Source organism: Juglans microcarpa x Juglans regia, chromosome 7S (genome assembly GCF_004785595.1).
Source record: "Juglans microcarpa x Juglans regia isolate MS1-56 chromosome 7S, Jm3101_v1.0, whole genome shotgun sequence".
NCBI classification, from domain to species: domain Eukaryota; kingdom Viridiplantae; phylum Streptophyta; class Magnoliopsida; order Fagales; family Juglandaceae; genus Juglans; species Juglans microcarpa x Juglans regia.
The window spans coordinates 8700603-8725712 of NC_054607.1; the positions used below are offsets into that span (position 1 = coordinate 8700603).

At 36.9% G+C, this 25110-nt stretch overlaps 2 pseudogenes; both read right to left on the reverse strand.

Annotated features, from left to right (window-relative positions):
- Nucleotides 1-2295: 2295 nt before the first annotated feature.
- LOC121240780 lies at nucleotides 2296-5569 on the reverse strand (annotated as a pseudogene).
- A 7910-nt stretch (nucleotides 5570-13479) lies between these two features.
- On the reverse strand, nucleotides 13480-22131 carry LOC121240696 (annotated as a pseudogene).
- Nucleotides 22132-25110: the final 2979 nt, after the last annotated feature.

Sequence of the window (25110 nt, forward strand, 5' to 3'; positions counted from 1 at the left end):
TTTTTTAAATCTCAAAAATAAAAATTATATTAAAAAATGATATTCTAACAATATTTTAATTTTATAATATTTTTATTTAACATTTTCTCTCTTCTTTTCCAAAATCTTATAAACCATCTAACTTAAACTATTTCACTACTATTCACAAACTATCTTACTACCATCTACTGGTCTCATGTAATTGCTAAAATTTTATTCTTCTATCTTCTACTTCTCGCCAATCTTAAAATACCTATTTTAGAACGACATTTCATTCTGCGACGTATGGAAAAGGTGCCATAGAATTTAAGTCAGTTTCCATTAAAATGATCAAAGATGGCCAACATTGCAAAAGGGAAGAGCAATGAAAGGGAAACATGTTCTCAGTTACCTTCTTATCCATAAGCACTCATTTCAAATAAATTTGTAAATACCCAATAAAAAATCAGTATTTGTAGAAAGCAAAAAAGAGTTAAGACCACGTGAACGAGAAATTTAGTTTATATACGGTGATAAAAAAAAACACACACACACCCCAAGCAATACCTTATTCTTCTAGGCACCATTGTTCCTTAAGTTGCACCTATATTTGAGAGAGAAATAATACTTTTCATCCGACATTTTTAAGTGATTATCCATTAATACGATAAACGTTCGAAATCACTTAAAATGTGTCACGTCAACAAATTGGACTAGAAATAACAAAATCTAGGAGATAAGAATTACTCTATATTTGTTGAATAGAACTGCACAGATACCTCATCATCTGTCGTGGTATCACGTTAAGGGACTTTACCATCTATAGCAACATGGCCTTCAAACACCACACCATCTATATCAGCATCATCTTCAAAGACCTCATCATGCGTGGCAACATGGCCTTCAAAGACCACACCATTTGTAGCAACATCCCCTTCAAAGATCTCATCCTTTGTACTAATATGATCATTTTCACAGACCTTACTATCAATAGAAAAACCTGATTCAGAGACCTCATCAACTACAAAAGCATCATCCTCAGATACCCTATCAGTAATAGCATCAGAATAGATATATTGGATATCACTTGCATTTTTGTCCATTTTGTTTGGGGCATCAACCAAGACATGAACTCCACACTTCTTCACCTCAGCAAATGCCCCTAAATCAAAGGAAAACTCGATTTCGTCTCCACTTACTAGCTCCATTATCTTGATAGAATTAGCAAGCATCACAAACTTGTTTCTTAAAATAGACCATTGGAATAGAAACAAATTATCTAAATAGCTCACATGCAGGGAACTTGGTGCAGCTGGAAGAATAACCTGTTGGTAGCCTTTGGTTTTATTGTGAACTGCCATCTTGATTCGAGGCCACTCGATACAGTTATCTTCTAACCACCACATATGGGACGTTTCTGTGCATGTATAAACCGCACAAATATATAATATACGAAAATCACCCTCTGAAAGCGAAGGTACATGAAACGATATGGAAGATCCCATTTCCTTATTGCTGAACCAATTTGGAATCTCACTAGTAGGGAAGATAATCAAACGGTTACAAGGAGCATAGTTGGTCCGTGTACACTGTATCAAACAAAAAAGGGTTCAAAGAATTGTTAAGAGAGAGAGAGAGAGAGAGAGAGAGAGAGAGAGAACCTGAAGAACACTCTCGCTAAAATCAGATGACAGATTGTCGCACCCAACCAAATCAACTTGTATGTTAGATTCCAAGTTTAAGCCTTGAATATCAACCAGGTTGCAGCACCCACCAAGGTAAAGTACAGCTAACTCAGAACTCGAGGAAAATGAGATTATTTCCAATGATGAGCAGCCCCAAGCAGATAATGTCTGTATACTTGCAGGGAGTCCCGAAATCAAGTAAAGAGACTTATTTTGTTGTAAGAACAGAGATTTTAATTTAGAAAGGCCATTGATGCTTTCTGGTAGTATACGAAAATTGTTTTCTGATAAATCCAAGCCTTGGAGGCAAGAGAATCCCCCAAGGTCAAGGGGAATCTTATCTTCCGACAAATTACAGTCCCTAAGAGCTAGTTTTCCCAAAGTGCCAAATCCAGAAACAGAAGCTTGTGACAAAGTTCTGGGATTCAAACTTCTTGGTGATAACCATGAAAAGAAACGTGATAGCCAAGATCCTGAGAATTTTTCTTTGCATTCAGATAAGGATAAGCCTTTCCAATTCATCAAAAAAATCAAGGACGACAGGAGTTGCTTAATGGCAGTTCCTCCTATAAAAAGCTCTTTCAAAGCAATCATATTCCCTAAATTCTCTGGTAACTTTTCAAGCTGTAAGCAGCCAGACAAGTTAAGAGTTTTAAGAGATTCTAATTTTGAAATGCTTTTTGGGAGATTCCTAAGGTTCTTGCATCCTTTCAAATTCAACAAAACAAGCCCTTCAAGATATCGTACAGAGTCATGAAGCTCAATCAAGTTTATGCAACCTTCCAGAACTAGTATCTCTAGATGTGGGACTTGTGAGAAGCATGGTGATTTGCAGAGATTTTTGGAATAGCTCAGATTAAGGACTTTCAACTTGTTGAATACCTGGATTATGCATATAACAACTGAGATTTTTGGAATAGCCAAGACTTTTGGTATGCGAACAAAAAGATTTAGTGCTTCCGATTACTAACATCAAAAGAGGAATATAAGGTACAGTAAAATTCGTTACCCTGTTCTCCTTCCAGACTTCTTTAAAATTACTATGCTGCAAGTCAAGCACAACAAGGTTCCCTAGACGAAAGTTTTGTGGTAGAATTTTCAATGGGCAGTTATGCCAACATAGCCATCTTAGCTCTTTGGAAAGAAGCTCAAAGCGTCCTGTGAGATGCACATTATTGATCTGGAGCAACCTCAAATTCTTCATCTTTGCAAATGCATCAGTTTTTAGATGTATGTCCGCAAGTGAGGGTGGATTTAGCATGAGACCCTCCACTACATCAGATCCCTAGCAAAATATGAAGTTAGATTAGCAACATATTCCTCCTCTTTCTTAGGCTAGAACATACTTGAATTGGAGTAGGCCTAGATATTCTGTTCATAACTTAACAGTCAAACACTTGAGAGATTTAGATATGAATAGAAATGTTTAAAACGTGATTGAATCATTTTTAATATTGTAAGATGAGCTTTCAACTAACTCTAGAGATGTTTTGGATTAAATGACATATAGTTAAAATATGTTCACACAATTATACATGAAAGCTGACAAGATAGAACTCTTATGCAATCCAAGAGATCATTTATTTCACGTCTCAATATATATGTGCACATGGATATGCATAAATATAAATGTCTTACCATATGCTCACTGTGTAGTACATTTAATGCGTCCTCGTAAAACCACAACCTACTACGTCTTCCTGGATCTTTACGTGGACTTTTGCGAACAATCTCCCTTCCTATATCTCGAATCAAATCGTGCATCCTCAGCTTACCATGGAGATCTATTATTACAACAGACCTCCGAGCAAGATTACTAATACCAATATCAGGAAAAAAACCACACCCATGGAGAATTTTGGCAACATATTTGGCATCCATCCCTATAAAGAAGCATGCAATATCAAGGAATATGTTCATTGTTGCCTTATCTAATGAATCAAAGCTTACTTGAAGTACTTTTTGAATATCACGGTCAGGCATTTTTTGTAATTCTTCCACTGTGCTTTTCCATTCGATAATGCTTTTTTCCATGAGAAAAGAACCCAAAACTTTAAGAGCTAATGGATGCCCTCTAGTATACTTCACTACACTAATGGACAGCTCATGGTAATCTTCCATTGGATGGGGCATCTTGAAGGCATGCCAACTAAAAACTTCAAGAGAGTCTGTGCAAGTCAATTCTTCCACTTTATATTTTTCATAGTTTCCTAATTGCTTTAGCAAATCTTCATCTTTAGTCGTTGCAATGATTCTACTTCCAAGACCAAACCAGTCAGTGTTTCCAGCTAATGCGTTTAGTTGATCCATGTGATCCACGTCATCAAGAATAACAAGAACTTTTTTCTCAGCAAGGCAATCCTTAATCAAACAGATTCCTCTATCAACATTTTCAAATGGCAAATCTCTGTTTTTCAAGATATCAATAAGAAGGTTTTTTTGTAACTTGACTAAACCATCAGACTGTCTTGACGTTTCTTTAATGTCTCGGAGAAAACTACTTCCTTCAAATCCATCACTTACTTGGTTATAAACAGCTTTTGCTATGACTGTTTTACCTATTCCACTCATCCCATGGATGCTAACAATGCGAATATCATTTTTTTCCAGATGTAGTAAGGCTTTCATCTCCACAACACGAGAATCTAATCCTATCGGGTGTTTGGCCACATTCAAGCGGTTAGGTTGTAATCGATGCAAAATTTCTTTGATGATCTTATCGACGCACTTTGCTTCATACCTGCAGATTACAATTCAAATGGAAAATAAGACAGTAAGTCATTCTAAGCAATTACGTTATCAAAGTTATTGAGAATATAAATTATATTTATTTCTATATAAGTTCTTGTCATACATCACACATGGCAGACCGAGCAAACTCATCACACTTGCTAAGATTTTGCAGTATGTAAAGTTTACAATTGGAGATACAGACACATAGATCGACGCCTATATCTGAGATTCAGCAAACAAGTCCTACACAGTGAACATAAAGAAAAGGGAGAATTAAAGGAAATAGAATCTTAGGGACTTGATGGGGCTTTCTTGTTTTTGTTTGCTTGTTTTTCTTAGGGACATGAAATTGTCGCGTCAAAAACAAGTCTTTTGAAGCACCATTTCAACATTCCTTTTAGCTGTGTTTGTAGGTATGTATGTACGTACGTATACATACATACACAACACGCGCGCACACACACATCTACATATACATATATATATATATATATATATATGCATATATGAGAATATTTCAGAATTCTTGGATTATAAGGTATGTGTCCGTCCAAACAGCACAAGCACGACCAAACTAAGCCCAACATGAAGCATGCTGTAATAATTTGAAATTGTTTTTGTAGATGAAAATTTTGATTAATTTTGAATGCTTATATGATTTAGATTAAAAAAATAGTATAGTACCCGTTGGAAACATTCTCGAGATCCCAGCCGGAACAGTTTGCAGCTTCAGTTAGAGCTGCTCTCCACCTTTTTACCCTCATCATGTCCTTCTGAAACCGCTCTTCATGCCGCGCAAATGATTCGGCAAAAGTTCCAGTCTGGTTTCGAACATCTGTCGGGCTCACATGATAAAATACAGGAAACAAAGTGTGACGTTTCGTATTCTTGCAACGCACAATTTCTGCAAGCTCTTCAAGACACCTCTTAGAAGAAGCATACCCTTGGGAAAAGACAACAATGGAAATCCTTGATCCACGGATCGCATTGAGTAGTTTGGTAGAGATGTTCTCCCCTCTTCGAAGCGTGTCGTCATCTCGGAAGGCATCAATTCCGACTCTCACCAAAGCGGAGTAGAGGTGATCGACGAAACTCTTGCGAGTGTCTTCACCTCTGAAACTCAGGAAGATGTCATAATCCCACTCATGATTTGAACTGTGTTCCACAGATGATGGAAGGGTTGGAGTAACCATGGAAACGGAGGTGTTTCTTGGGATTGAGATTGAATAGAATGGAAAAGAGACAAAACTTGTGAGTTAACAAACGGGATATAGAGAGGTTCTCACTTCTCAGAATCAGAGAAAGAGAGAACGAAGAGCTTAGAAAGAGACAGACGTTGTCTGCAATCTTTTGATTTTTGAAGCCTTCGTGCGTTGACAATTTCCTAGTGGTGCTCAGTCAATTGCAGTGCTGAGCGAGGAGGGCATGTTGCAATATCGATCCTAGCCGTCCATTTCTGGTCAACGAAGTGGCTACCATGAAAGCTTACCTTCCCCGACAGTCACAGCTTCGTTATATAAATTCAAAATAATGCAAATTGCGTTATCATGTGTAGTTTTGGTTTTCTCCCTTTCACACACATCCACACCCATCCAGTGTTTGTCTATACTCCAAAGTTGAGGGATTTTGAAGCCATCTAAATTAAGTGCTTTAGGATGCAGATCGAGGAGATTTTCAAATCCACATGCCGAAGCTTTCTTTTTGTGTGGGTATCCGGAAGGACGTTCAAGCAATCAAAGCGAGGAATTCTGGGCATCAGCTCGTCGCTGCAGCACACCTACGTGCTGTGTTTTTTTTTTTTTTTTTTTTTTTTTAGAAATGTTATATCACATTTTACTGTATATTGCACTCTCTACACATCTCACGTAATTTTTTTTTTTTTTAACTCAACACATTAAGTGTGCCGGGGCTTCTTCACACAGTAGAGTGTGAAGAAGATTTATTCTTTTTATTTACATTCAATCCAATAGAGTGTGCTGCGGCTGCAATGCACAATAGACTGCAATATATATCTTTTATATCTAGTAAGAGAAAATATAAATATCAGCCTACTGTGCATAACAACCGCCGAACACTCAATGTATTGGGTGAAAAAAAAAAAGAAATTTACCTGTGGTGTGCTGCGGCTTCCGGCTGATGCACAGCACAGCTCATCTAGTAATCTACCAGCATTCTTCGAGTGCCGGTACCAAAGAACCTCGTTCTCCGGTCAGATAGAATGGCGGCGGCCATTCTCGGTAACTGAGCATGCATGCAGCAGGTGTGAGAAGAAGATTTTTTTCATGAATTTGTCGGATGGAAAATAATTTAACCACAATATTTTTCAAAACAGTTCGTACATTATGTTTTAAATAAGGGAATATTTTTATATATTTTAGAGCTGTGCTGCACATCAACAGGAAGCCGCAGCACACCACACGGTTTTTTTTTTTTTTTTCACACAATCCATTAAGTGTGCGGCGGCTTCAACAAACAGTAGGCTGCAATATATATTTTCTCTATATTTTATCCTCATCTTATAATATTTTTATAAAATATATTCTAAAAATATCATTATTTGTGAAAACATTAAAAAATTTTAATTAGAATTTTTTTTTATAAAATTAAATAGGTGAAGCTCCCAGCGTGTTTAATCTCTTTTTACACCCACCATTAAAGAACTGACACATAGGCGTTTCAGCATAATCGAGTTTATATCTGCATGCAGATGATTATTTTTTATTTTATGTTATCTCTTCCCCTTCCCCCCCCTTCCCCTCCTCCCACCGGCCACCCCCGTCGCTCTCCTCTCTCTCTAAGCAAATAATCTCTTATTTGAAACCCCCCCTCTCCGCCCCCCCCCTCGGCGGGCAACCTAGATTTGTGGACGCCGAGAGATCAAATCTTCAAGGTCTTCAAGAGATTTGTTGCCATCGTTGAGAGCTATTAGGCATTGTTTGTCTTTCTTCTTCATCTGTAGCTATATGTGTATGGTGCATCATTCTATAGCTTCTGAGAAAATGTGGGAGGGATTTCTGTTTGGCTGCTGAGAAAATGTGGGATCGATTTCTGTTTGAGTGAGTTTAGTCTATAGTTTTTGGGTAGTCCTTTCAAACTTTATTCTTCACTAAACCCCACGGTTTCCTGCAATACCAGACTATAGCATTAATTTTTAAAGAACAGAGTATTATTTCTCCTTCAAGTTTAAGAAGGTGTTTCTCGACTCAAAATTTTTAAAAAATTGCATTTACTCTTATCAGAACCGTGATCTTTTCCATAACAGAAAAGGAAAAGAAAAAAACAATAACAGAAAACTTACTCAATTTGGCGATGTCAGAAAACATGAAACCAGCATAAGGAAAATTGAAGATTATCCTGTCGAACACTTTCAAATTAAGGAGAGGGTTTAGGATCATAGTATGTGCATTAACATCATGCAAAGTAGTGCATCTCCTACATTTTGGTCCATCGGGTGCCACGTTACCATATCACCCGACCGACCTTGATCTCCTATGGTTAGAGATACGGGTGTCACATTAATCACTATATTTTGGTAAGTGATATGGTAAGACAAGTGATAAATAGATTCTTTGAAAAAGTATTTTTAGTATTTCATTGGTTACTTTTGTTAAATCGCCATTTGTTCTAAAATTTTAAGCGGGGAAGAAGTCTATTTTATTATTTATTTTATATCTTGACACTTTCTTTATGTGTGGGCCGAACTCTCCCTGAATGTGTAGGCTCAACTCGTGGAATATTTAATTAAATTAGATATAGTATAGAGTCGGGATTTGAATGCAAGACATCTGCTCTGATATCATTTAAATTAATCATTTATCCCAAAAATTTAAACTGATAAGAATATGTAGATTTTATTATTTATTTTATATCTTAACATTCAAATTTTCCAAATCATTTTCTATGATTTTGGAGGAAAAACAAATGGCTTTATCATGAAACAAAATTTATCCAGTTCAAAACTCACCATGAATTCTCAACCCCCTGTGGGGCCTGCCTTTTACATTCTACAAGGGACACATTTTAACAATGATAGTGCCTATTAAGAAACTTTAGAGTGGTTGAAAAGTAGTACTAGTAAAAACATATGAAGTTTCTGTTGAAGATGTAATGCCCCAATGGAAGGCCCAAACCACATATTCTATACTCCAAAATGATTAATCAGTGATACAATTGGAACCCCATTGAAACCTTATAAAGAGCAAGAATTTCTCATTCTCAAGCAATGTGGGATCCCATACACCACCTACCTTATCCATATCATATGGGGTATCACAATCTACCCCCTTAAATTCTCGACATTCTCGTCGGGCCTATCCATTGTAGGTGGCACGGCTCAAGTCCCACATTTCTGATTGAATAGGCTCTGATACCATTTGTAATGCCCCAATAGAAGGCCCAAACCACATGGTCTATACTCCAAAAAGACTAGTCAGTAATATAATTGGAGCCCCATTAAAACCTTATAAAGAGCAAGAACTTCTCATTCCCAAGCAATGTGGGATCCCATACACCACCTACCTTATCTATATCATATGGGGGTATCATAGAAGAAGTTTGAGCAAATACACTAATGTGAAAAAATAAATGTGACTTCATAGAAAATGAAGTGGCATCTTGTAAAAAATCACATTCTACCAGGAACATATTTTAACAATGATCCTGCCTATTAAGAAACTTTAGAGCGGTTGAAAAGTAATATTTGTACAAACATATGAAGTTTATGTTGAAGAAGTTTGAGGGGAACAGTAATTTCAAAACATAAATGTGACTTTATAGAGAATTGAGCGGCAACTTGTAAAAAATACAACTCTTGACTTGTGACTTTTTAATTAGTAATTATTAGTTTAAAGGACATAATGTTTCACTCGAAGACGAAGAGGCATGCAACCCAATGTATAGGTGCTTTACACCCGAAAGGGATGGCACTAGGGATGGCACTGGCAGGAGTCTCCAAATAGACTCTTTAGTTGTTTTGAAGCAATGTGCCTCTTCAGCCCAACATAAGCCTTGATCTGCCCAGGCATTATGCCTCTTCGACCTACACACAAGCCTTGGTCTGCCCAAGCATTGTGCCTTTTCAGTCGGGCTGTGCAGATAGGCCTTGGGCTTAGGCCCATGGGCAGGGCCTTGTGTCCATTGGTTCGGATTGGGCTATGCGCCCCTTGGGCCTCTAAGCCTATCTCATGCTTGTTCAAAGTGTAGCCATGTAGTGTCGAGCTCATCCCCTTTTCTATGAAATGACACACCCTTACAACTAAGCCAATGCATATCTCCTTGTGGTAGTGATTCACGAAAAAAATAATAATCCACATTCAATAAATCTATATATTTAATATCACAATCTACGATAAATATAATAGTTTCTTCCAAACATGCATCAGGAATCAGGGTATTACAAAGCAATGGAATGGTCCAAGTACTGTACCTATTTAAAAATTGTTTAACTTCTTTCTATTAGTAAAATCGGATTACAATGTACAAGCCACAACCATAAAAGAAATAAGACTCAGAGAACATAGCCTTCTTTTATGCTTACAACCAGTGTTTTAAATTCCGTATCGTACTGGTTGGTACGACCGATATTTACCATGCAAGGGTAGTGACCGGTATAGGAAAGGTATGTGTTCCATACCAGGTCAAATACTGACCGTACCAGTGAGTTTCGGTCAATATCGGCTTATTTTTGGTGTACCGGCCTGTTTCGATGTACCAGTCGAAATTCTTATTTTTTTTTTTTATAATTTTCACTCAAATTCTCACATCTGAATACTATTTTCTTAACTCTTTTAAATCCCCTTCTCTTAGGGGTGTTCATCCGGGTTCCAACCCGGGAAACTGGGTATACCCAGACCGGAACCCGAGATTCAAATCCGGGCCGGAACCCGGACCGGATTGGTCCGGTTCAGACCAGGGCCGAAACCCGGATGGATCCGAATTTTTGAAACTTGGGTTCCGGGTTATACCCGGGTTTTTTTTTTTACACTGAAGGTTCATACCCGAATAACTCTTTTTCAAGTCAAAACCTATATTTTATTAATTTTATTTCAAGAAAAATCTGTTTGAAAGCACAATTCTTTTTATGCAAAAGCCTATATTTATTTAAAAAAATTCAAACCATAATAATTTTTTTATATAAAAGCCTTTATTTTATTAAAAAAAATTCTAAGAAGTCAAATTGGAAAGCATAATATTTGTGTTCTAAATCCTAAATGCATAAATTCATCGATGCATACATCACAATGCAATCCACTACATATTACATTATTCGTTATTTATACATTACATTACAAAATATAAAATTACAATATATGAATTACAAAATCAGTAGCATGTCCATCAATGATTTAATCTCCACACCAAATAGCAAACTTCAAGTAATTGGACTGAAAGAGATCCCGCAAAAAACAAAAAGTTTTGAACAAGGATTATATATATTTTTTTGATAAGTAAACAAGGATTATATATACAAGGATTAAAACAAATTCCACTTACTAAATTAAAGATTAAGATGAGAACAAAATCAGCTTTACTCGATGCTTCTATACAAAGATAAAAACTGCGAGTTAATGACATCATACCCTTAAAATGAAAGCTTAATTATGAGAAATCATTGGAAATTTCTTATTGAAAGCAACAAAACCTGACTGAAGAGCTAATAGAAAAATCTAGGCATTACCTAATTTACCAAATCAGTGAAAAGATCAATCCAAGTCATGTTCATCATGTGATCCAAAATCTCACAAAATAAAATGAAAATGACAAATCTGAAAATGTGGCTACAAATATATTTATTTCTTGTTGTGCTACCACTATGACTTTTAAAACACACACACACACACACACACACACACACACACACACATACATATATATATATATATATATATTACTCCATGCTTAAGAAATTGTTAATAAACTTTATATATCAAAACCAAAAGTCAAAGAAATATGAAGATAATCAAAGTTGAGGGGAAGCACATGAAGTGGTAGGAGATCCAGACTTGATCAGTACTCAGTTCCATTGAATTACAAGCATAAAGGTGTAACTTTGGCCAACTACAACATGTATGTTCAACTATTACCTAGAATCCAAGCATAACATTTTTTTTCTCCAAATACACCCACACTAACAAATATTTTGTAGAGTTTTCATTCAAATATTTTATATCACTATTTTGGAGGTTTACCATTATCTTGAATTCTCATGTTAGACCTTATGAAGCCCATTAAAAAACAGACAAGTTTAGAAACTTTCAAACAACCATATCCAATGGTCATCTTTATTCAAAACTATATATGTTTTACACTGGACAGAAGTCATACTTCTGAAACATACTCAACATATTTCTGAAGCCAACCCACCTTTCAATGGCCTTAAAACTTCTTGGATTCGATACCCACGGCTCTAGCATTTTGCCTCTAAACAGATTTGTTATTTATTTTTCTTTTTATGTACATGGCAACAAACCCAATCTTCAAGTGCGTAGAAAATTTTATTTATTTTTCCTTTGTTCAACTAAACAGATCTAACCCATAAAAATACTCCTCAAACATTCAAACCTTCTCATCAAAACAAACCCAAAATCAACAAACAGAGAACAAAAGATACAGGGAGAAGAAAACATACCCACGGATGAAGACGACGGCACGAGGATCTAACCCATAAAAATACTCCTCAAACATTCAAACATTCTCATCAAAACAAACTCAAAATCAACAAACAAAGAACAAAAACGTAAACCCGCAAAAACTTCAAAAAAAAAATCCATGTTTAACAAAAGAGAGCAGATCTAGAAAAATAACGGCATATACTCTATACTCACATAAGATTTGTCCAAAGGCATTGCTCATAGATCGAGAGACTCAGATAGAGAGAGAGAGTTACCGAAGTGAGAGAGAGAAGAGAGACTTAACGATCGGAAGTCCGGCCAGCGGCGACGACGAGAGAGAGAGAGGCGGTGGCAAAACTTGAAGGAGAAGGCTAGGGTTTCAAACTTTCATAGCTCAGGGGGAGAGAGAGAGAGAGGGGAGAAGTGAGATACGATTCAACTTGATTGGGGGGGGGGGCTTAGTTAGGCCTTTTTTTTTTTTTTTTTTTTTTTTTAGTATAACCGGGTACCGGATTTTAGTTCGAATTTTATACCGTAACCAGCCCGGGTCGGGCCGGTTACGAGTGATGCAGGTTCCGACCCGGATTGTAGGCCGGAACCCGTAACCGGAACCCTGTTATCCGGGTTCCGGACCTGGTCGGAAAAAAATCCGGCCCGGATGAACAGTCTTACCTTATCTCGAGGACTAAAAATCAAATCCTTACTCCCCTTTTCGTGATGAAGATGAACAATTATTTTTTGAAGTAGTTAGATTGAGAACTTAGAAGTATTATTGAGTTTTATAAATATGTGTTTTAACTTTTTAAGACTTGCATTGATGTTATTTTGAAATATAATTTATATATATATAATTTATTTATTATATATAGACTATCCTGAAACGATATCGATACTGAAATATTTCATTCCAGTATCTTAGCCGAAACGCAGAAATGGCCACCGAAACGATATTCAAAACTTTCCTTACAACCCCACAGTGACTACTGATTTCCGAAAAGACTGAATCTAGGAACATCCCAATACACCATCTCAAGACATGGAGATCGTTGTATAGACTTCTATTATACATACCAATCTTAAGTGGCTGCAGCCAATCCACCATCTCAAGACATAGAGGGAGAAGCTATCTCCCTAAATGCTTTGCTTATACTTAAGTTTATTAAGACCTCGTTTGTTTTTGCATATGAGATAAGATAATATGAGATGAGTTGAGATTAAAGTTAAAAGTTAAATAAAATTTTGTTAGAATATAGTTTTTTAATATTATTTTTGTTTTGAGATTTGAAAAAATTGAATTGTTTATTTTATTTTATGTGGAAATTTGAAAAAGTTGTAATGATTTGATAAGATGGGATGAAATGTGTTGAGAGTAGTTGTGAATACAAACGATAAACTTAATACCGGTCACTACCTCGAAAGTGATAATGACCGATATTTACCAAGGATAGTTATTGGGCTTACTCCAGCAAGTCATCTGGATTGAAGTTCAGAGACTATAGCTCCTTTATATCTTCCTCATCCAAGGATGTCTGCTCAAAACTAAAGTTGAAAGGAGAAGGGTAAGTGGGCTCCTCATTTATCTCATGAAGACTGGACAAGTATGGGTGATTCAGTGCTTCCTCAACTTCACAATTACTACCAAAGGGAAAAGTTTATAACCCCATCAATAAAGTGATTGAGAAGAGTGAAATTGGATTTTATTCAATTAATGTTTGGGGGGATACCAATTATGCGTTTGCATGGACAAAAAATTAGCATTTTCTCTACAAGATCAATTGTCAGTGGGGACACATTCGGAAACTTCTTTGTAAACGGTTGCTTTAGAAAAAGAGGGAGCTGCTTCACATACTTTCGAGCATTATCACTTAAGAATTCAAAATTTGAATCATCCAGTGAACTTAATGGTTTGTTTCAGTAATAATTAAAAAATATATAAAAATAACCATAAGATTGATAGTTTACCCACTAACGATATGCAACTTGTCCTGACATCATTTTCAATTATGCCCAAAGTATATAACTGTAATCTATTTATACATTCTTTTTATTAGCATTGGATGTTAGAGAACAAAGTCTCAACTAAAACCGAGGGTGCACAAGACAGCCTGTTTATACATAACTGCAACCAACTCAAGAATATCACATCAAATGAATCTAAAGATGGACAAAGAGTTAAAGGAAAAGTCCAAGTACCTCAATTATAAGCTCCAGCTGTTGAACATAGTCTTTGTTATGTGCTTCCTTCAATTCACCCACATAACCTCACACACAAACCCACAATCAAGAACAACAACAAGAACACAGAACAAGAAAATGAGATGGAAACCCAATAATCCGCTTCTTGATTCTTGGAAGAGACTTTCGAGGAACCTCTAGAATGAATTTCGATAACTAAGAGCTGAACAAGAGTCCTTACAATGAATTCAGACTTTATAGTACTAAGCTACAACTAAAAATGCAGTCGTTTTATTACACAAAACACCCACAACATAACATTAAACTCTTTGTGCACATCAGCTTCTTTCAACTCAAAACGCACCGCTTCACTAATTTCCAAACTGCCTCGTTTTGAGTTTCATTACGTTAATACCGTTGATTGCCATAAAGCGCATCGCTTCATTTACTCTTCAGAACACATCGTTTTATTCACTTCACCAAGACAATACTCAACTTCTCTTCAACCCTTTACATTCCTTCCCCCTTTAAGGTCCTTGACCCCAAGGCCTTAAAAACTTTCCCTCCTCTAAAGGATCTTGCCCACAAGGTGTGGATACAAGTCACACAACTTCCATAGCAGCACCCAGGTACTGTCTTCAACAGCTGCCCCTAACCACTTCACCAACACATCAATTGCAGCATGAATCCTTACCTTTTTCATTCTTCTTACTAGAATCACTTTAGGTTCAGGTTGAACTTGTCCCTGTGAGTGGAGAGTCAATGTAGGCAGTGGTATGACATTTTGGCACAACTTATTCTTCAAAGATGACACATGAAATACATGATACCTTTTTTAAGAGGGAGACAAATTCAACTTATAAGCAACAATCCCACTTTTTTCAAGGGTTTCAAAATGTCCAAAAAACTTTAGAGCAAGTTTCAAATTGTGGCGCATGAAAACCGTGTTTTGTCTATATGGCTGGAGTCTAAGAAACACCTATTCCCTAACTTGAAATTCCCTCTCAATTCCTTTTCTATCAGCAAATAGTTCTGTCCTTTGCTAAGACCTTTGCAAATTTTCCCTCAGCATCACCTACAATTGTTCCCTTGACCCGAGTTGTTGATCCGCTACAGGATTAGCAAATGTACCTGCAACATAAGAAGCTAACTTGGGAGGAAGATAGCCATAAAGGGCCTCAAAAGGAGAGACTCTAATTGAATAATAACAAGTGGTATTATAACACTATTCTGCCAATGGAATCTACACACTCCATTCTTTAGGCTTGTCACTAGTGTAGCACCTCAAATAACCCTCCACAGTTTTATTCAATGCCTCAATTTGCCCATCTGATTGTGGGTGATAGGCAGAATTAAAGTTTAGTGAAGTCCCTTGTAGCTTAAACAACTCTCTCCAAAACTTCTTGAAAAAATGGGGTCCCTATCCGATACAATGAATTTGAGAATTTCATCTAATTTAAAAACCTTAGAGAAAAAGACTTGTGCTATCTTACTTGCTGTATAGGGATGTGCAAGAAGGAAAAAAATGTCCAAATTTAGTGAATATATCAACTGCTGTAAGGATCACAGTAAATCCACTCGAAGGAGGCAACCCTTTAATAAAATCCATGGAAATGACTAACCAGGGTGAATAGGGAATTAGCAATGGCTGCAAGAATCCAACTAAATGAACAATTTCATGTTTACAAGTCTGGCACACCTCACATTCTTTGACTAATGCATTTTTTGTGCATTCATTCCCAAAAGAAATCAATTTTGGCTTTGTGCAATATTTTGGGAGAGCCCACATGCCCAGTTTGTGGACTATGATGAATGAGATGCAACACCTTTGTCTTGAATGGTGAGTTTGGAACCACTACAAGCTTTCATTTTCTCAATAACAAACCATGTTGTAAGGTAAAGTGCTTAGGACCCTCCAGACCCTGCTGTAACTTCTCATAAATGGCACTAATTGTAGGACTTAGTTGATAACTTTGCTTCAACTCTTCGATCCAAATAGGAGTTGGGAAAGTGATTAAGGCTAAAAGTAGCTGGCTCTTCTTCATACTTCCTTGAAATGGCATCTGTCACTTTATTTTCCTTCTCTCTTTTATAGTCAATGGTGAAATCGTAGCCCATTAATTTGGTTAACCACTTCTTTTGAGCTTCTGTGCCAACTCTCTACTGATCAGTCTTCACTTTAAAAACTCTACCCAACAGATAAGGCCTCTATTTACTTATAGCAGAAACAATAGCCAATAACTCTTTTTCATAAGTCGACAACAACAGTGCCTTACACTTCAAAGCTTTATTGTAAAAAGCAATAAGTTGGCTCTTCAACTTTGAGAAAATCTTTGCCCAAAATAATTCATCAAGTAGCTCATCAATAACAGATATGAGAAACTCGTCCTTGATGGTTACTTGCACAATAGTCTACACACATTCTCCATTATCTATCATATTTTTTAACAAGAAGCACTGGTGAAGAAAAAGTGCTTTAGCTGGGCCTGACCACTCCATATTTCAACAAATCTATAACAATATTCTCTATTTCAGTCTTCTGGTAGTGAGTGTATCTGTAAGGCCTCATTTATACTGGGCCAGTTCCCTCCTTAAGTGGAATTTGATGATCAAAGATCTGGTTGGAAGTAACCCCACAGGTCCTACAAAAACCTCCTTGAATTTCTCCAACAAATCAGCCACTTCCCTTACCTGATTTCTAGGTTCCTCTCCTTGCTCCCCACCCACCAACTGTAAAAAGCAACATTGTTATCTTACCAAAGAAGACTCAAACTACCCTATCCATTCTGGATCTTGAACCCAGTAGACATCAATCCATGCAAGGTGACTTTGGAATGCCCAACTACAAAACTCATTGACATCGCGTTGAAATCCCAATTAATAGGACCCTGTGGTTTTAACCGCCGAACTCCCAAGACAATATCACAGCCTCCCAAGGTCAGAACATGAAAAGGAGTTATGAACCTTGAACCATGAATTTTTATAAATTCTTCACAGCTGCCCTTGCTAAACAATCTGTCACCATTATCCCACTCTCACTTGTAACTTTGAGTCATCTTGAACCTGTAACTTTGCTACTTGTACCACTAACGAATCTAGGAAGTTATGTTTACTCCCTAAATCCACTAAGATTTCAACTACACAACTCCATATCCTTCCAAGTAATTTCATTGCATTATTATTAGAACAGCCTGAGATTGCATGGATGGATATTTCTAGCCCCTTCTTCCTCTGCTACTGACTCTTCCTTCCTAACAACAACTTCTTTCATGAATTCCTCAACCTCTGAACCCTCATTAACAGGTTCTTCTACTTATAATAGTATACTTTTGGGTTCTTACACACATGTGCAGGATTCCATTTTTCATCACAATGGTAGCATATACCCTTCTTTAATTTTTCATCCATTTGTAAAGAAAAAACTTTCTTGACTAGTATGAGAGGTTTCTGCACCCTACTCACTTCAACAGTTGAGTCATTGTGTACTACACTACCCATCCATTTCCTCTTAGCAGCTAGTAGGTACTTTGCTTAGATCTTTGCCAATCCAAATACAACATTGATATTAATAGGATTGAGCATTCAAATTAGTAATTGAATCTCATCCTTTAAACCACACAAAAAGTAGCTCAATTTATGCCTCTCAGACAATCCCTTTAGCCTATTAGACAAGGCCTCAAACTAAGCTTTATACACAGCTATAGATGATGACTGCTTGAGGCATATCAAAGCCTCCATTGGGTCATCATAAGCCGTTCGCCGAAACCTATCTTGTAATGCCTTTACAAATGAATCATAGCCATTAAAAACACCACAATCAATGGCATCTTGATACCATATGAGAGCCTCACCCTCCATATGATAGGATGGCATTAGAAGGTTTTGACTCAAGGGAGTTTGATGATAATATCAGAGTATTGATTAGCTTTAAAAATCCATGTATCTGAATTATTCCCATCAAAATGGGGAAAATCTAATCTCACTCAACGCAATACAGATACCCCTTTTTCATTCATACTGAATCTATTATCATGAAACCCCCCCCCCCCCAAGTGAAACCACTTGATGATTTTCTACCATGTTTTTTAATCATATCAGTGAGAATATCTAACCTTTAAGTAATACCATGTATATTATTGTGATGTTCATCCAATTGCCTTTGTAGAACTTCCTGATTCTTTTGACTCCCTTCTCGATGCAAGTTCAACATAGCGAAACATGTACCTTCTGCCATTGTAGGATCGACAGCTCTGATGCCAATTGTTACGTGCTTACTTCAATTCACCCACTAAACCTCACCCACAAATCTACAATCGAGTACAACAACAAGAACACGAACAAGAAAATGAGATGGAAATCCAAGAATCCACTTCTTGACTTTTGGAAGAGGCTTTAGAGGAACCTCCAACCTCTAGAATGAATTTTGATTACTAAGATTTTGAACAAGAGTCCTTACACTGAATTCAGGCTTTATAGTACTAAGCTACAAGTAAAAATGCAGTCGTTTTATTACACAAAACACCCACAACGTAACATAAAACTCTTCCTGCACATCAGTTTCTTTTAACTCAAAACGTGCCGCTTCACTAATCCCGAAACACCCCATTTTGAGTTTCATTCAGTTAATACTGTTGCTTGCCATAAAACACATGGCTTCACTTACTCTTCAGAACACACTGTTTATTCACTTCACCACGACAATACTCAGCTTCTCTTTAACCCCTTACATTTACAGGAAATAGTGGCCCTCTTCTGATTATCTTCAAAAAAATACATCCAACTAATCAAATATCAATGGCTCGGCTACTGTGTATTCTTTTCAGTTAAGTAGCAATTCTGGGACTTGGTACCATCGAGTTACAACATATTATGTCATGATATCTGTCTCTGAGGTAGTTCTTGTAATACCAAAGTCACAAATCACGAGGTCACAGTTCGTATTGAGAAGTAGGTTGCTTGGCATCAAATCTTGATGCAAAACGTTTGCAGAATGTACGTACTTCAATACCCTCAACAGTTGATACAGAAAATGCTACAAAAGCATTTAAAGAATATGCTTTTTAATCCATATAATTAGCATCAATAGTTGAACAATTTTACTGGATCTAACAAGTTTCCACAATGCATTTGAGTTAGCTTTTCTAGGCCTCACCCCCTCTCCCTTCAATCATGATATGTGGGTAGGTGAGAAAAAGATAGAGACAAAGACATAGAGAGTTTAACAGATAAATGAATTAATGATTCTTCATCATCTTTTACGACATATTTTTCCTCACCAATCTTGACGTGTGGGTGTGGGAGGGAGGCAGAGAGAGAGAGAGAGAGAGAGAGAGATAAATTAATTACTCGTTCCTCATCCTTTTTCATAACAACATTTTCCTCATCACTCCAGTGAAATTGTAAATTAATTATTTGAAGACTTAGCCCCCTGTTTGGATAGTGAGATGAGATGAAATATTTTAGATAAAAGTTAAAAGTTGAATAAAATATTGTTAGAATATTATTTTTAAAATGTTGAATTGAGATTTGAAAATGTTGAATTATTTTGTGTAAGAATTTGAGAAAGTTGTAATGATGAGATGAGATGAGATGGTTTCTCAATCCAAAATGCAACTATTTAGATACTGGTCTCAATTCTTTTAGCACAGTCACGAAAATTACAGGTCAATGGATAATATTATCTTTTAAAGGGATAAGCAAATGCATGATATGTTCCAACTAGTTGACAATAACATCAACATTGGTCAAGCTCTCCAGACTTATACCTATAGGTATCAATAGGAAATTAGGAATAACATATACTCAACTAGAATAGCAAACAAAAGAAAAGCAAGAAACCTAAATGAAAAGCAAATTCTCATCCTTTGTGCCCCCGTGAGTTTACGACAAATAAAGAGTTAGCTTGCTTAATATACAAGTCTCTTCTGAAAATATGTTTCCATATGTTTTTTTTTTTAAAAACTCCAAAATATTATTAAAAACTCTCACTTATAGTGGAGGAAAACCCCAATGCTAGGCAAACCAAGAAAATCCAACCAAAGCAAACCTCAAATATGTAGGGGCAAATCATCGGAGCCCACATATGTACAATTTTTCCCCTCCTCACCTTGCCTTGTTAGAAAATTTGCAACCTTATTACCTTCTCTAATTTGGTGCGATATCTTGTAATTAGGACCATGAAGAGCCATAAGCAATTCCTCCCAAAAATTTCATAAATACCAAACCGAACAATACTTAGTAAGAAGCCACAATAGAACCAAGCCCAATCACTCTCAATCTCAACTTGAGTAATTCACATCTCCTTACAAAGTTTCAACCCACAAGTAAGGGCCCTTAGCTCCGCCTCATTATTAGTACCAAAGCCAAACTTGGAAGAGAAAGCCACTACCACTCTCCCAAAATCATTCCTAATTACACCCGCACCACCACTGTTCCCAGAATTACCTCGGCAAGAGCCATCAAAATTCAGTTTCGCCTAGCCCTTCTTCGGTCTCTTCCAGGAAATTAGACGTAGACTTCTTACCACTGGGTTAATAACAGGCAAATCTAATGCAGCCAACAACTCCTCATCCGCATGATTTAATCTCTGAACTTTGGCAATCGAATCCGAGACTTGTCTTAGCCAAAACCGAATCAACAACCATATCAAATCTACAGACTCATCTTTCCCCTCCATAGGTGCTCTACATCGGTGTAACCACAATCTCCACGTGATCAAGCAAGGCAGCAAACCAATAAGCTGCCCAAATTGTGATGAATGCCTGGCACAGCAATGCCAATGCTAAACTTTTGGCCACCAAAGATTTACGTTTATGCAATTGAAGCCCAACACTTGCGTAGCCCTCCTCCAAACAATATGAGCAACCTCTCTCGAACATAGGACATGATCTAAAGTCTCCACCTTTTTTCTAACACGACAGTTACATGCAGAGGCAAAAGAAATGCCCAGTTTTTGAATAGCATTATCCATTGGCAGACAACCAAACCGCGCCTTCCACATGGATAAAGAAATTTTTCTTAGTAGAAACTTATGCCAAATCCAGCTCATCCCATCCACTCTTGGACTCTTAACATGGATCAACTCCCAAGTTGAAGCCATAGAACAACTACCATCCCGTGTAGGCTTCCAAATCACCATATATGCCCCCTCTTGGCCACTAATAACCTCTAAGACCACCTCCCTAGCCCGAGAAGATCCAACCAACTTCTCAAGTTTAGTGACGTCCCAATGGGTTTCTATCCAGCAATTACGCACCAAAATTTGTGGAGTAGAAACATCCACACCTAAATCAATACCCACACCACTGGCAAATGTCCCATCTGTTTCCATATATTAGCACACATAATGCATAAAAAGCAAGCCCTTGAGCATGATTAAATACTAAGAAGAACCATTAGTTCGCAATATGCAAAAGGGAACTACTTACCTGACAGTGATCATCTATCAAAGTCGGGCTAGATCGTATAATCTGATTGAGGTAAGTATCCATTAACTCATATACAATATACACATCATTAAACTTTTCTTCTCTAGTGGCCTTATGATTTCCTTAATATTGATAGTTTTCACAATGAAACAATGCAGTGGGTTTGTTCTTACTTGCAGCAAAAGAAAGTATATGGGGGGTTGCAAATATCCTCTGCGGCACTCCATTCAGCCAACTTTGCAATTACAAATCATAACATTGTGTTGTACACCAAATTAAACCCATGTGAAATAAATATAACAAAATAGCCTTGAGATATATTGTTGTAACATGCTATGATTGGTACTGTAAACTTTGCGTGAAGAAGTGACAGTAGACGATATATATGTGACCAAAAAAACAAAAAACTCATGTGACTACATCCTCATAGTCCATGTGGCAAAGGAGATTGATCTCTCGAAGTGTCCTTTTGGCATCAATCACGCAACCAAATGCATTTCCAATTTTCTTGGTTGCAAGCTCTTCTTTGGTCTCATAATTCATTGCACAACTGCAAACCCCTAATTATAACAAGTAAAATTCAGAGATAGTAAGAAACATTACCAATGGTTTATAAACATCTAACTGATCACTGAAATGTGTACAAGCATGAAATAAGTAAGCTTCTAATATTTTAGCAAAATACTCAAAATCACACCATATCATTGTCACTGGAATCACGTTGAAAAGGATTTAAAAGTACCTTTCATGCATAACCTCGTGAACAATGAGTAGAATGTTCCAATGGAACATATCTAATATATGTGATATTAATATGGAACAATATGCATAACCTTGGACTTTTGTTGAGGGCTGGCTCAAGAGCTATATCAATATGGGATATAGTGATCAAGAAGATAGAACGTAGATTGGCAAGATGGAAGCGGTTGTACTTGTCGAAAGGTGGAAGAATTACCTTAATCAAGAGCACTTTTCTAACTTACCCACATATTTGTTGTCTCTTTTCCCAATTCCAGCTAGTGTGGTAGCCCAGATTGGAAAATTTCACTGTGATTTCTTATGGAGTGGTGTGGGAGATGAATTCAAATTTCATCTAATCAGTTGGGAAAAGGTATGCACTCCAATCTCCTCTACTGGATTGAGAATTAGAAATATGAGAATTTTCAATCGGGTCTTACTTGAGAAATGGTTGTGGAGATATAATTATGGAACCGGAGGCCCTATGGAAGTTGGTAGTTGATTGCAAATATGGTAGTTTGTAGAAGGGCTGGTGTACTAGAGAGTTGAGTGGGGCATATGGAGTGGGAGTTTGGAAGCACATTAGACGAGGGTGGGGGGTTTTTATTCGCCATACCAAACTGACGTTGGAAGCGGGCTCTAAAATTAAATTTTGGAGTGACATATGGTGTGGAAATAATGCCCTAAATGACTCATTTTCTTCAGTTTTTTGGATTACATGTGCTTAAGAAGCTTTAGTAGCGGATCCCCATTGTGTTATCAGGAGATCAAGTCCAATGGAACATCACTTTCAGTAGGCGGCACAAGATTGAGAAGTTGGCAGCTTTGAGGACTTTTTTAGCCTATTGTATTCTGCGAAGCTGAGTAGCAACGAGTTGATATGTTGTGGTGGGTACCGACAGGTAAGTGTACATTCTCGATTCGATCCTTCTACAAGTCCCTCACACACTTGCCAAAGAATCAGTTTCCATGGCGAAGGATTTGGCAAAATAAGGCACCTCCCAAGGCGACAGTTTTTACTTGGACAGTGTCCCTGTGTAAGATTTTGACAACAAATAACCTGAGGAAGCGAATGGTTATTATACTAGATTGGTGCTACATGTATAAGAAATCCAGCGAGATAGTGGATCACCTCTTACTACATTTTGAAATTGCTAGAGCACTGTGGAATGGAGTGTTTGGCTGAGTAGAATTAGTTTGTGCAATGCCTACCACAATGGTTGAGTTTTTGGCCAGCTGGACACATCTAGGAGGTATTCCATAAATTAAAGTTGTATAGAAGATGATACATATTTGTATTATGTGGTGCATGTCACAGGAGCGAAACCACCAGACGTTTGATGGCAAGGAGGGTTCATTAGCGGAACTTAGATCTTTATTTTTTAGAACTATATCCCTATGGGTTATAGCTGTAGACTTTAATGGATTTGATTTTCATGACTTACTTATTTCTATTGCTATGACCTAAATATATCTTATCTCTTGTATATCATCTTGTGTACTTGGATCATGTCTATCATCATTAATATTAGGGGTGATATCCGCATAGTACGGGGCGGGGGTACCCTCCCTCGCACCCCGACCTGCACCATGCGGTGGTTGGGGGTTTTTCCCCCGCCCCCCGCCTAGCCCACCATATTGTGTTTAAAAAAAATTTGGTCTAAAAATATTTTTTTAGACACGAATTATAATATAATTTAAATAATAAATTAAAATTATAAATATAAAAAAAACTTAAACTCATTAGAGTTAGATTTTGGATTGATTTGGTCTCCTGGAACAACCTTTATATAGAAGGTCAAGGCAATACAATAGTCATCCTTAAGGAATGTGGGACTTAGTAGCTCTTATATAGAGGTTGGCCTATGAGGTCAAGGCAATCCAATGACTTGAATATAATTTTAAGTCTTTAATAAATTGTATATATCTATATACAATATATTTATTTATATATATAAATAAAATATATATATATATGTGGAGCGGGGGAGAGGGGCGGGGTGGGGCGGGGCCCCGCATCCAGCCCCGCTAGGCCCTCTCTATGTAGGGTGGGGGACCACGCTTCCACATGGGCAGAGCGGGGTAACCCGCCCCCGCATGGGCAGAGTGAAGTAGCCTGCCCGCCCATGTGGGGGCGGGGCGGAAGCGGGGCCGGCCCGCCCCCACTGTCCACCCCTAATTGATACAATCGTTTACTTATTAAAATATATATATATATATATATATGATTCTACCAACATTCATGGTTTTTATTTACAAACGTATTGAAATTGAAATAATTTAGTGCAATTCAACTAGAGGGAAAACGAAGGGAAGACGATTGAGCTTTAAAACTGACATTTATCATCGTCCAATTAAATACGATCACGTCGATCTTTTATGACAACAAACATCAACGGAAACTCTGCTCAAAAATGAAAGGGAACTATAAATAACAGGCAGATTTTGTTTTAATCTCAACTTTATCTATTTAATAGGTAGCATAGAAAAGTCTTTTTCTTTAAAAAAAATAAAAAAACAACCCCACTCTTGACCAAACCAGTTATTTGTTGTTCACACAAATTATTCCTTAACTTGATTACCATCCAAATTCCATCATAAATAATACAGAAGGCTCCCATAATACAACTTGGAAGCCAAATTTCTTAAAATCTAATACAAATACTTAAGCGTAGTTTGGATAGTGAATTAAAATAAAAATTAAAAGTTAAATAAAATATTATTATAATATTATTTTTTAATATTATTATTGGTTTGGATAATTTTTCATATTTATTATATTTT